Below are 14,994 nucleotides of genomic sequence, written 5' to 3'. Positions count from 1 at the left end.
TATTTAATATTAGTTACTTTGATCAATTCTATTCAAACCCCCCACTTGGATACTTTTGAGAACCATGATAAATTTACTCTAAAATGTAAATGGAAGAATAAAGGTTAACAAGTAGTTAAATATAGTCTTAACCCTTGCCACTTAACATTTGATTCTTGGACAGACATCATCATTGTCATCATATTGTGGGATCTGGTAATTTATGCAAGACTCTTGGGACTCACCCCAGACCTTGTGGGATAAGAATATGTATTTTATCAAGGTCCCCAGGTGATCTCTATGCAGGTGTTTCTGTGTGTGTGTGGGTGGGTTTATGTAGGTTTTACTAGAGAAGAGATTACTATAAATCAATAAGAGAAAGATAACATTTCGACCTAAGATTGCATGAAGTTGAACCAAGAACTACAGAAGACTAAAAAATCGGTAATCTTATAGAGAGAGGTTCATATTCTTTGGTAAATAGAAAAACATTTTTTTTTTTCCCACACATCTGCCTTCATTGCGAAAAGCAGCTGGGACACTTCCAGCAATAGTAAATTAATTTACAAAAGTAGGGGTTCAATTAAGCCACCTGGTTTGAGCCTTTGGAAAGTCATATATAGATGCTGACCCACAGCAGCAAGAAGAGGACTACAAAGCCATGAATAGCAAGGCCACCAAGGAGCTGAGGAGCTCTTTGTAGAAATCCTAAGTGTTCTTGATGGCAATAAGCTCTTAACGGAAGAACCAGGCGGTGAAGAACATGCCAGTGGCCAATAGCACCATGGTCAGATGGGGGAAGGCAACCAGGTTCACTGTGCAGGTTTATCTGCTCATGACCTCCTGCTCCATTTTGCCAGGAACAGGATCATCCATTGCTCCACCACTGGAATGGAAAAATAAAAATTATATGAAGAGGCACCATTTTGGATATATTATGGGCCTGGATAATGCCACATGTTTGGTGGAATGTGAACTCCAGGAATCCTGACATTCTGTTGGGAGCTGTCGATTACTGCAGGACTCCTGGAAAGCACTGAAGCAGTTCTCAGTAAAATTAAATACTCACACGTTCGACAGGCCAGCCATTCCAGTCCTGGACATAGACCCCAAAGTCTATGAGGGAACACGCACAGGTTAATTGGTGCAGTGTTGCTTGTGGTATCAGCAAACTGCAGACTCTCCAGGCATTCATAACTTCAGGATGGACAGGCGTGTGTGGTGGGTGTACCCTGTGGAATATTATGCAGTTATATTAGATAGTGGGCAAAATAAACACACATGCTGAAAACAGCGTGCCTTGAGGCATCTGGTGGCTCTGTTGGTTGGGTATCTGCCTTTAACTCAGGTCGTGATCCCAGGGTCCTGGGATGGGCAGTCTGCTTCCCCACTGCTCATGGGCGCTCTCTCTCTGGTTCGCCCTATCTCAAATAAATAAAATCTTAAAAAAAAAAAAAAAAAAAAGAAAAAAGAAAACATCAGACCTTATAGGAAAGTAAAAATAACTATCTCATAAACCCGCCAGGGTCAGACTCCCAGTGGTGCAAGATCAAAGCAGGGACTCCCCAGAAAGGGGATGGCTGGTTCCCATAAAGGGAAGGCTGGTTTTCCCTTCTGAGTTTTCTTTTCCATCTGGAGGGATCCCAGTCTCAAGGGAGACCTCTCCAGGTGGTGCTGTGCTGCTTGGGGGAGGGGCCATGAGGCCAACAGGTAATCACTTTTCTCACCCTTCTAATGTGATCTGTGTGGTCCTGGGGCAGTGCTTCAGTCTCACTCTCCTGTTCCAGGATTCTCTCACTGGTGTTTTGTTCTTGAAGAGATGATAACTGTTCTTGTGAGGGGGAGTGAGATCAGAAACAGCCTATGTCATCCTCTTAGTGATATCACTCTCCTCATGTATAATTTTAAATTCTAATTATTTTTGTACTACTTACAATGATGTATTGTGTTTCTGTGCATGAAAAAGAATTTACTACTTAACCTTCTGGCAAGGGCAATGGAGGAAGGCAACCTTCTTTCTTAAGCATAAATTGCTGACAGTCCATTTGGTCACAAATATGTCTTGTTTCATGATTATAAAATTGCATTTATGGCTTTGAAGGAAATATTCCTTTAATACATTTTTTTTTGGTTAATTGTTTGGTAAATAACCAAAAAAAAAAAAACCAATGTCAGAAAAAAATATGACCAATTTAGTTCAGTAAGAATTTTTGTGATTGGGTAAGTTTAGAAAATTTATGACAGAAGATAGGACCTACTTCCAAAGAGCAAATTGAAAACAACAAATCATTCAGAATCAGAATTTAATTTTAAACATGTTTAAAAAGGTTTTATTTATCTAGTTTTAGGAAGATATTTAAAAATTACTCCATTTCTTTTTTTTTTTTTTAAGATTTTATTTATTTGACAGAGAGAGAGAAATCACAAGTAGGCAGAGAGGCAGGCAGAGAGAGAGAGTGGAGGAAGCAGGCTCCCTGCGGAGCAGAGAGCCCGACTTGGGGCTCAATCCCAGGACCCTGGGATCATGACCTGAGCCGAAAGCAGAGGCTTTAACCCACTGAGCTACCCAGGTGCCCCAATTACTCCATTTCTTAAGCACTTATAATAGATAATACTTTTCTTTCAGGTATACTTCTAAGCAATTAATGTCAATATATTTCAATATTTCAATAACACCGTGTATTTCTTTCTTACATCCTCGGAAACAAAGAACATAGTATGAAAACTTGCACAAGGTCATTTAAGTGATAGAGGGTAAAGTCAGAATTTGAACAAGGCTTTGGAATTCCTGTATTGCCTTCAACCAAGTTTTTTGAAAACCAATTTATAATTTTCTGTTTATATTGATAAAGTACTCTTTACTTTCCTTGAGTGTTCGAGATTAAAATTATTTGTATTTTTAAAGAATGCTAGATAGCCCAAATGAATTTTTATAGATGTAACTTCAGTAAATATAATAAGGCAAAATGAAGAATTTGAGGTAGTGTAGAGAAACACATTTTTGTACCTGGGGACTGAAAACACATTCTTTGAAAGAAGTCATTCTAGATTTTTTTTAAGCTATTTTCCAATGTCACAATTCTGGTTCTAATGTCTGTCTAAATTCATTGACCAGACAGCCTTCTATTCCCCTCAGCTTCACTAAATTTTAGATCAGCTTCTTGATGATAAGGCCCAGACCTCTTTTTCTAGGAGCAATTACCTCAGAAAACTTTCACTTATAAATTCTTTCTCTGTCTCTTTGAAACATAAAATTTCTCCCCAACTATATAGCCCAAGAGTCCCTAGGAGCCCTCCCAGTGGAATGTAAACCTTAAGGAAGATAGGAGCCCTGCCTTCTAGTCTCTGAGAGCCTAGGAGCTTGACTTTGGTAAGAACCAATTAGCAAACATGATATAGCCTCATCACTTTGACCAACATTCTCTAGTAGTTTTCCATTAACCCACAGCTCTCCCTGGTGTTTAAAAACAAAAGTCTTTTGTGCCAGTGGAGTTGAGTTCTTTGCCTCTGCCCCATTGCAAAGTCTTGCTCTCTACTGCAGTTGATTTGTATGAAGTCTCCCTTGCTGTTTTAAACAAGTGTCCAGTGCAATTTTTCTTCTATAACATCAGCTATTCTTCTGTACCTCTGAAGTTCTTCTGGACCTCTGCCTAGATCCATGTGCTGATTTTCGCAAGTTCCCATTCCCCCACCACCCTGCCGCCCCACCCCCACCATGGTCAGACTCTCAGTGGTGCAAGATCAGAGTAGGGGCTCTGGAGGTGGTATGGAGGTGGACTTTCTGCAGACTGTGGAGGTAGATGGTTTATGAGAAAGATTTATATAAATTGTTGACTGTCCAGATTGTTTTTTTTTCTTTATTCTTAGTTACTCTCATAGCAGCTATCTGATAACTTTTCTTTAATGTGATTTAGCCAATGGAGACTCAGAAATAAATTGCAATGTCAGTGGAACTTAGCAAATTAGGATATATTCCCAAAAAGAAGAAATATGATTCTTTTTTAAAAAAGATTTATTTATTTTCAACAGAGAGATAGAGATAGGGAGAGAGAGGACAAGCAGGAGGAGGGGCAGAGGGAGAGGCAGAGAGAGAGAATCCAAGCAGACTTCACAATGAGCACTGATCAGGACTCGATTTCAGGACCCTGATATCGTGACCTGAGCTGAAATCAAGCATCAGACATTCAACCAACTGAACCACCCATGTGCCTCAGAAATATGATTTTTCAGTTCTGTAAAATTCAATGGTATTTATGTAAGCATTCATTCAGCTAATATTAATTGTGCAAGCACCAGGCACCTTTATAAGTGCTAGGCTTATACTGGAGAAGCGAGACAAATTCCCTGACCTCAAGGCTAATGCCTTGTATCCAGATGTTGAATAACATCAACAAAACAAGACTTCCATCACATTGTTCAGGAGGGAGTAAAATAGTAAACTAAACAGGACGCGTATTGTATCCTTGAGCATTTGACATGTGTTGGTTGACATATACAAATACAATATGGTTTAAATTTCAATCAAGCACTGCCGTTGGTATTCTTTCTGGATATTCTCTTCATTTATGTTCTGCTTCCATCTTCTATAAAATGCCATGAACTGCTGGTATACACTTTGTCAGTTATGACTTTGGTTCTGGATTGACCTAATTTGACCTATGCAAATCCTGAAGGCTGTTAAATGGAGTAGAATGCTGAGCACTTGAAGAGAGAGATAATCTTACATTTCAAGATACGTACATGTACATGACATTGGGTGTGAAAAAAGAAAAATAACTGTATGGGTCAAGTGAGATTAAGGGATAGTTAGGAGTATGTGCCAAAGTCAGGTTTCTGACATATGATGTTCTACTGATAACATGATAATTAATTTTATTAATTATTAAAGAATGCTAGATTAATTAATTAATTTTGATTTAATTTAATAATTTAATATTTATTAATATTATCAATATGTAATATTATAATATATAATATATAATATAAATGATAACTGATATTTATTAATATTTATTAATTTAATAATTGATTAATTAATTATATTAACATATAATGTATTATTAGCCCTAGGGGTACATATCTGTGAATTGCCAGGTTTACACACTTCACCGCACTCACCATAGCACATACACTCCCCAATGTCCATAACATAATTAAGATTTTTAAAACATCCCTAGAGTTTTCTTTTTTAAATGTTTACTGTCTTCACATTAGCATTGTATCTTTGAGTTCTTATAGAATAACCAAATTCATCTAAATTCTACTGTATTTTTGAATTGTGGTAAAATTATTTTGTCAAATCAATAATGGTATTTATTTCCATTTCCATCCTAAAAGTAACACATTTTCATTACTGAACGTATTACAAATCAAAAAAGTAATTTCTGTTTGTGTATGTGTGTTCCACATAATTTCTAAGTAACATCCCAGGGAACTCATTTTTGTGACTTGATAGTGTATTTTCAAAACTGTAGTATCTAGAATAAATGTATTCATCTATGAGTGTTAAATAATCAGAAAATTGTGGAAAAATTTATAAATATTGTATCCTCTTGTACTGACCTCTTTATCATTATGTAATGCCCGTCTTTGTCTTTTATTGCAGTCTTTGTTTTAAGTTTTATTTTGTCTGATATAAGTATAGTTACACCAGCTTTTTTGTTGTTGTTTTTGTTGTTGTTTGGCTTCTGTGTGCATGTCATGTCTTTTTCCATCCCCTCACTTTCTGTTTTGTGTTTCCTTGGATCTGAAATGAGCTTCTTATAAGCAACATATGGATGAGTCTTATTTATTTATCCTTTCCGTACCTCTGTCTTTTAATTAGAGATTTTAGTCCATATATATTTAAACTAATTATAGATAAGTATGTAATTACTACAATTTTGTTTACTTATTTTTTGACTGTTTTTTTATCTTCTGTTTCTTTATTTTATCTTCCCTTGTGGTTTAGTAAGTTATTTTTTCCTTCCTTCCTTCCTTCCTTCCTTCCTTCCTTCTTTTAGTGTTACATTTAGCTTCCTTTGTCATTTCCTTTTATGTATCTACTATGGTTTTCTACTATGTGGTTACCATGAAGTCCCCATATAACATCATATGTAAAACAATGTGTTTTAAATTGACAGCATTTTAAGTTTGAGTGCATTCTAAAACTCTACATTTTCATTCTCGCTCCCACTGTGTGTTGTTTTTATGTCATATTTTACATTTTTTTTATTTTGCATGTCTCTTAGCTAATTTTTGTAGTTAGAGTTAATTTCACTACTTTTGTCTTTTAACGTTCATATTGGCTTTATAAGTGGTTAATCTACTACCTTTATTATATATTGCCATTTGCTACTGAGATTTTTGCTTTTCCATATGTCTTTGTGACTAGTTGCCTTTTCATTTCAGCTTAAATAAGTCCCTTTAACTAGCTTAACTAGTCCCTTAACTAGCTTAAAGGTGATGAATTCCTTTAGTTTTTACTGTCTGGAAAACACTTTATCTCTCCATTACTTCTGAATGATACACTTGTGAGGTAGAGTATTCTTGGTTGGAAGTTTTTTCCTTTCAGCACTTTGAATAAATCATGCCACTCCCTTCGGGTTAGAGTTGCTGCTGAAGGATCAGTTTAATAGTCTTCCCTTGTATGTAACCAGTTGTAACAAGGAGTCCCTTGTATGTAACCAGTTATTTTTCTCTTGCTGCATTTTACTCTTCTCTCTGTATCCTCAACTTTTGATATTTTAATTATGATGTGTCTTGATGCGGTGAAAGGACAAGTGTGAACTAATTATTTTTCAGAACGACAGTCTATTTCTGAGAGGAATTTTGTACAAAACAACTTTATTCTGCTATAAAATTTAAATTAAACCTTTCCTGTTGTTACCAACAGGAAAGTTGTAGAATTTTGATTTTCATAGCCATTAACTCATCCAATGGATTATCTCAGGCTCCATAGCATTTAGCTGCTTTAATTTACTAATCAAACCTAAGGGATTTCCCTAGCAGTTTCCTTTCCCCTTTCACTAGGCACAGCAGCAGAGTAATTTTTATTCTAACAGGATACTATATATTGCAAAGAAACACATCTGATAGAACTATGGCTGTTCTCTTCAGAAAACACACACATACACATAGGCACACACATGAAATCTCAATAAAATCATTACTCTATTTTCATATAGGGTGATTTAAAATATGGTGAAACCTTTGCTTTGTGTGCTGGGACACCATTATAGATCTAATTTGGGGGTCTTATTTATTTATTTATTTATTGTTTGCTTGTGTTTTCTCTGTGTCTAGGTGTATCTGTGTATATGAGGAAAGTCATAGCTGAAAAGTTGGAATATATTGGGTTGTCCATTATGTCTAAATTTTGAATCTGATTCACACAGAAGTTAACTTCTATAAGGAAGAGAAAACATTTGCTTAGCTAATTAAGCTAGAGTTGAAATTTTGGCGTTTGTTCTTTTTTGAACTTTGGACACTATAAACCCATTGCTCTTCTTTGTTAGTCCACTTTACCAAGTAAACTCACCTTCCTGTGCATATATTCAAACTTTCCCCGAGCATCTAAGGAGCTATGTATTCTGGCTTCATTTACTTTTGTCACTTTATCATTGGTTACTATATACAATATGGCCACCCGATTTCTGTCAAACTTGACTAGTATTATTCTCATACCCTATTCTGATTTTGACTCCTGGGTTTTTGTATAGGGTACCTGAGTCACCTGACAAGATGTCCCTTTTCTTCTCTTCATATTTGCTCTTATTTGTACCTTAAAACCAAAGTCTTATCTCACTTTCTCAAATGCTTCTGAATCAGATTTAACTCATCCTCTAGACTTAGTTTTTTTGTACTGTGGAGTCTGGCTCTTCATTTTTCTTTATCATAGCCTATTTCATTCACTTAAAAGTCATATCTAAATATCATTCTTTCCTAAGTAATCTTAACCATCTAAATTGTTTTGGAAAGCTAGATGGTGTGTTTTTGTGCAACAAGTGAAACTTTTTTCTTTTTTTTACTTTTTGCCTTTTGCCTGAACTTGTATAACTGGTCAAGATTTTGATTGCTAGGACACCTGGGTGGCTCAGTTGGTTAAGCAGCTGCCTTCGGCTCAGGTCATGATCCCAGGTCCTGGGATGGAGCCCCACATAGGGCTCCCTGCTCCACAGAGAGCCTGCTTCTCCCTCTCCCTCTGCCTGCTGCTCTGCCTACTTGTACTCTCTATCTCTGTGTCAAATAAATAAAACCTAAAAAAAAAAAAAGATTTTGATTGCTATAGGGAAATTTGTATTGGCGTCCAGATTCTAAGAGCTTCATATTTGGTATGGATCCTAGTGATTTTATGCCTCTCCATCTCAGACTAACAATAATTTCTTGAAGCCTAAAGTACAAGCACTGACATTTGGGGGGCTCCATGTCACTGTGGTCTAGCATGACATTTTATCTGGATCAAACTAATTTATTTAAATGGCGCATATATCCATAAATTTCAATGAAATGGTTTGTTTTTCCTTCTTAAGTTGGATAGCAATTTTACAGTGAGTATGATGTTCATATCTGTTTCTTTGAGATGATGACTCAAGACCCCCCTCTCAGGGGCTATCATTGATGTTAAATGTCATATGTGATAGCACTGCCTGTGGCACAAACTATAACTAACAAGCTTACATGTAACATTTAGCTTCAAGGAAAGGGTAAGTAGGAGTCATGAGTGGAGAATTGTGGGAACCATCATTTTTAATCCTCTGTTATAAGTAGCTCAAAGAGATGATAATTCTCAATAATTCAAAGCACTTATTTTTTTCTAAATGGATAAATTAAAATGAAAATAAGTATTTGAAAGCTGCCTTTTTTATAACATATGTCAATGACAAATATGGTGAGGAATGTACTCTATCAAGCACCATGAAATTAACACACCTTGTGCTGATTCCAGCCCTGGATTTGGGGGTTGAAAGGGCACCATGAAAAGTGTGACATTGGTGGAACTTCATGATGAGAAACATCAGTAAACTTCCAAGGGGAAATGTTTTTAGCAACTGCTGTGGAGTGTAGAGGGGAAAAAATAAATGGAATTTGGTTTTTGGAGATATTTACTTACATTTGAAGACACCCATTTCCCTCCATTCTGTTTCTTTTCCTAATACTTACAAGAATTGTGATAAAGTTCATATAACATAAAATTTACCATTCTGACAATTTTAATAAAATGTGCAATTCGGGGGCATATAGTAAATTTACACTGCTGTGCAGCTGTTAACTCTATGTAGTTCCAAAACATTTTTATCAACCTGGAAGGAAATCCTGGAGCCATTATATAGTTACTTCCTATTTTCCCTCTATAAGTGGCCTTGGCAACCACTAATCTGATTTTTGGTTTCTATGAATCATCTATTCTGGATGTTTCATAGATATGGAATGATACAACATGTGACATTTTATGTCTGCCTTGTTTCACTTGGTATAACGTTTTGAAGATTCCTCCATTTGGTAAAATATATCACTGCTTCATTTTTTTATAGTTGAATGATATTCAGTTGGATGGCTATACCTTATTTGCTTTATCTGTGCATAAGTTGATGGACATTTTGGTTGTTTCTACTTTCTGGCTTTTGTGAGTAGCACTGCTGTGAATGTTTGCTGCCAGATATTTGTTTTTGTTTTTTGTTTTTTGTTTTTAAAGATTTTTATTTATTTATTTCACAGACGGAGATCACAAGTGGACAGAGAAGCGGGCAGAGAGAGAAGAGGAAGACTGATGAGGGGCTCGATCCCAGAACCCTGGGATCATGACCTGAGCCGAAGGCAGAGGCCTCAACTCACTGAGCCACCCAGGTGCCCCCAGATATTTGTTTTAATACTTCTTTATATTTCTTTTGGGTATAAACCTAGGCATGGAATTCCTAGGTCACATGGTACTTGTTAGTTTAATTTATTGAAGAATTTAATAAATTCCACAGACGCTGAAGAATATAAAATGCTTCAGCGTCTGTGGAATTTACTAAATTGTGTATGAAAGTTTTAACTTTACCGCATCCTCACCAATATTTGCAAATTTCCATTTTCTTTTTAAAATTTTTATATAGTCCTCTAGTGTAAGGGCAGTATATTTCACTATGGTTTTTACTTGCATTTTCCTAATATTGACTAACGTAGACAATTTAGTCACATGCTGTTGGCCATTTATATATCCTCCTGTCTTTTTCTTTTAATAATTTTTCTAAGACTTTGTTTTTAAGTAATCTTTACATGCAATGTGGTGCTCAAACTTATAATCCCATGATCAAGAGCTGTATACTCCACCGACTGAGCCAGCCAGCTGCCCCATCTTCCTGTTTTTAATATTCTCAAATTAGCCTATGATTTAACACCTTTAATCTATACATTAATTCAGTTTAGAGCCTTTCAAGGCTTATCTCTAGGCTAATGCTGCAATATGTAAAAAAAAGTTTTTAAACTAATAATTTGGGCAAAGGACTATTATAATTTTATAAACTTCAATTCATCAAATTTGGCTAATTTTTATGTGCCATCTATTAATAATTTTGTGCCATTCAAATGACATGAAATAGAAAACATACCTTTCTGAAAACTATACATTAATTAAAATAAGGTTCAAGTGCCTTACCATTTTTTCCCAAAAACTTTTTACTAAGTTCAGTAAGGTAGTGGGTAGTTCAGTGCTGAGATGTTCTGAAAGGCAATCTTTTCTCTAAAGACATTTAACGGTAGCACAATTTTATCTTTAGATTCCCCCACTCCCATTCTTCTTCTCTGTTTTCTTCTTATCTTTTACATCTCTATTCTTTTAGTCAGAAACGGATCTGCCTACTTATTGAGATTAATATTCCTCCCAGAAAGGGGAGACAAATTGTCTCCTTCTATTCTGATGACTCTTTTCTATGTCTTTAATTATATCTCTTGAATATCTTCTCTTTCACGCAGACCTCAACCAATTAGAGCCCGAGATAAGGCTGCGCCTATGATTACAAAGGTAGTAATGGAAATCGGACTGTTTCTGGTTATTTATGTGACCCAGATTTGGTGGGCCACAAGTGAAAAGTGAGGGAATCCTAGCTTTGGAAATGGCCTTTTAGGGACGCCTGGGTGGCTCAGTCAGTTAAGGGTCTGCCTTTGGCTCAGGTGATCATCCCAGAGTCCTGGGGATCAAGTCCTACCTCAGGCTCCCTGCTCAGCTGGGAACATGCTTCTCCCTCTGCCTGTTCCCGCTGCTTGTGCTCCTGCTTGCTCTCTCTCTATGACAGATAAATAGGTAAATAAAATAAAAAAAAAAAGGAAATGGCCTTTTACATGTGTGGGGGTGTTGAAGGCAGTGGTGGGCTTTGCTCTGTCCACACTGATCTCCTGCAGGGTTCTCCTGAGACAAAGAGGAGCCACTAAATTCTACTTGTACTGCTGGTTCTGGCTATTCTTTCTTTTCACTTTCATACTAAAATGGCTTGTAGGTACACACCACTTTTCCAAAGGAGAATGTGATGAAGTTGGCTATTGTTACGATGGAAAGTTAGTAAATTGTTCCCAAATGATTTCTCTCTCTCTCCCATGGCTCCGTTTGGTAATCATAACAGAGTGGATTTACCACAAGTAATACTGCATATTTACTGAATGTAATATCCCCACATACTTTAAAAGATGAAGCAAATTTCATTTGTAATACCTGAAACTTTCTATTATACAAGAAGTCTTGTAGATAATTAATGCAGTTAATTAACTGTGGATGTAATTGGCTACTTTAGAGGGCAATTAGCCACTTCAGTGTCATATGAGAGCAGAAAAGACAAAATTCATACAAATTAGAGGTCAGTCTTTATAATTATTTGAAGTTACTGTAAGAGAACTCTTGTCTATACTGGACATTTAAGATGACCTTGCATCAACGCAGGCAGATTAGAGATAACTATTTTGATACTTTTGAAAAATACTACTTTCAACTTATTCACCCAATTTGCTTAAAACCTTGAGGCAACCTTAATAACATCAAGCAAATCTAAAGATGTTGGGCAACGCTAAATGATGTTAAAAACAAGTTGTTCAAAAAATTGTGTTCATTAGCGTTACTTCCAGACAATAGGAATTTAGGGAATTTTACCTTCTGTTTTATTTGATAGGGACAATTTTTAAAAAAAAAAAAAGATACCAATGTTTATAGCTTGAAGAGCATTAATTAACTTTGAAAACAAGTTGGTAAATATACAAAGAATTGGTCACTATTCAATGTTCAAAAATTCTGTTTTTCATTAGCTGCAGAAACCAATCATTAGGGAAGAAATCCCTAATGGGCATTAACTCTGACAGATGGTCCTACACTCAACTTAATACTTACCATTTCCTTGCTTGGAAAGTTGCTTTCTTTTAGAATTAATTTCCAAATTGTGACTCACTTGCAGTTTACTGGAAAAGACAAAGTGTGGTAGAGTTCATTAGGGAAATGGAAGAACAATACATCTGATTATTTTTGGCATGTGAGCCACCCTTTAGATGATCTCCAAACAAAAGAATTGTGTATGCCCTGATAAAAGCATATTTAAACAGAGCCAATTAGTATATTCCCCAGGGACTTTTTTATAATTGGGTCCTTGGGAAAATCAGTCCAAGTTTTGTATCAGGACCTTTAGCAAAGCCTCCCGAGTGTGCTTCCAAGACTGGGTGTTATGAAGACCATTCTCTTTGGTGGGAGGCCACCCAACCCAGGAACAGCAGTAGACTGAAATGTTTTTGCTTGTGGATGTGAGGAATGTTCCGCACAATGACAAGTTTTGCGCACATTTACTTATTTCTGCTTCCTGCTGAACCACATCACCTTCTGTAAAGCAATGCTGTCATAAAGGACGAATCCATCAGAAAGGATACTGGGGTGTATATAGCTATGTAGCTTTGTAGCTATGATGAGCTTGTTATACTAGCCCCATGTTTTCATTCATGCATTCAACAGGCATTTCTCAGCAACTACAACAGGTCAGAAATACTATTAGAATTAATAAATCATGATGTTTCCTCAAGGATCTTGCAGTCCAGTAAAGGGAGGGAATCAAATAAAAACATCAGTATTACAGTTTCTAATAAAGGTGTATGTCGAAGGTGCTATAATGGGCTATAAGGGAGGGAGAGGACTTATTTAATTAATTTTTTTTTTGCAAATAATAGGAAAACCTTAAAGGGAAACGACAAGAATATATGTATTCATTAGTTCAACAGCCATTTATTTATAGGTTGTCTAGTATTTTCCAGGCTGGCAATAAAACAAGAAGCAAGGCACAGTCCCTGTCCTTTGGAAGATGGTAGCATTTTTAAAGGTGGATAGTTAATCAGCAGAAGACAAGGGGGACAAAACTATGTCCCAGGTGGAAATGGAAATACAGAGGCAGTACAGTGTACTTTCCATACTCATCTGCCACTTGTGTCTTAAACCGCTAGAACTCCTTCCACCCCACCTGTACTTAAATAATACTTAATATTTCAGTTCATTTTTTTTCCGATAGAGAAAGACTGGTTTGTGAGTGGAGGACATAAAAACTTAAGAAATCAATTTATGGTCTGATAATCAAAGGTTTTGCCTAAGTAGTGGTAAGTTGAGCTAGATTTTTAACTCAGTGATACAGAGCAGAATCATCTGTTGGTTTTGGAGCTAGGAGGCAACTGGAAGGAAACCATGCTGAGAACCTGTAAAAAATGGGGCAGACTGGGGCACCTGGGTGACTCAGTGGGTTAAGCCTCTGCCTTTGGCTCAGGTCATGATCCTTGGGTCCTGGGATGGAGCCCCGCATCGGGCTCTCTGCTCAGCGGGGAGCCTGCTTCCCATTCTCTCTCTGCCTGCCTCTTTGCCTACTTGTGATCTCTCTCTCTGTCAAATAAATAAATAAAATCTTAAAAAAAAAAAAAGAATGGGGCAGACTTAGGGACACACAGATTAGACGCCACTCATAACTAGCAACTTCATAGAGACTTTCTAATTCAGAATTTCACTCCCTATGGCCTGAACTGTACTCCTAACCCACATCACAATCTATGAATTTTTCATGTGTTTATCACTGGGATCCCTTGCCTTTTTGGGCTCTCGATGTTTTGAGTGGCTTTTTGCTGCTCATATCCAAAATGGATACAACACGGGATGTTGGAGGGTGTCTAGGTAGTTTTGTAAAACTTGAAAGTAGAATACAGTAGAGAAGAGTCTGAAAAGCAAGACAGGGCCATGACATAGACAGTTTTGTAGCTATGATGAGAAGTTTGAGTTTTATAACAGAAAAATTGAAATCACTGAGGTCCTCCAAGCAAGAGAGTGACATGATCAGATTACATTGTATGAAAGTCAGTTGGGTGCTTTGAAGGGTTTTTAAATGAAGGCAGAGGGGCTCCCTTAGAAGACTATGAGAATGACTTTAGTATGGGACGTTAAGTGTCTAGTAAGGTAGTAGTTATGGGGATGGAAAGAAGAAATTTCATTTAAGACATGTCAATGTTGTGGAACTTATGTGAATTGGACACTGATTCTGTGAAAGGGAGGAGTGAAAGGTTACTTTAGTGACAAATGAATGCCAGTATTTGATCCATAAAGGGAATCCCAGAAGTAGTGTTATATTTGAAGGGGGGGAAAAAAAGGACAATTGCAGTGATGTTCAGATTGAGGTGTTCCTTCAGTGAGGAATCAGTCAGAGAGAAAGTGGGGTAAAAGTAATTTGTGTTTAAACATGGCTTACAGGTCCCCTGGGTGGCTCAGTTGGTTAAGTGCCTTCGGTTCAGGTCATGATCCCAGGATACTCCCTCTGCTGGTGTGTTGTTGTTGTTGTTGTTCTTTTCACTTTCTCTTCCGCTCTCTGTCAAAAATCTTTAAAAAAATAAAAATAAAGATGGCTTACGGTGTCAACGGAGAGTGGAATCAAATACAGGATGTTGAGTCAGAAAGCAAAACTGAATGATAAACACTTCTTAAGATCACTTATTAAATTACCCTTTTACTTAATTTTGTCCTTCTAAAAATTGTAGTTGCGGCCATTTTGGGAACCAGGG

General features: G+C 36.7%; 1 pseudogene; it reads right to left on the bottom strand.

The window, feature by feature from the left end:
* Positions 1–592: 592 nt before the first annotated feature.
* On the bottom strand, positions 593–831 carry LOC116862903 (annotated as a pseudogene).
* Between the last annotated feature and the right edge of the window lie 14,163 nt (positions 832–14,994).

Source organism: Lontra canadensis, unplaced genomic scaffold (genome assembly GCF_010015895.1).
Source record: "Lontra canadensis isolate GAN:19392208 unplaced genomic scaffold, GSC_riverotter_1.0 scaffold372, whole genome shotgun sequence".
NCBI lineage: Eukaryota > Metazoa > Chordata > Mammalia > Carnivora > Mustelidae > Lontra > Lontra canadensis.
The sequence above is the reverse complement of the archived record's forward strand: the minus strand, read 5'-3'. Positions and strand labels throughout refer to the sequence as shown.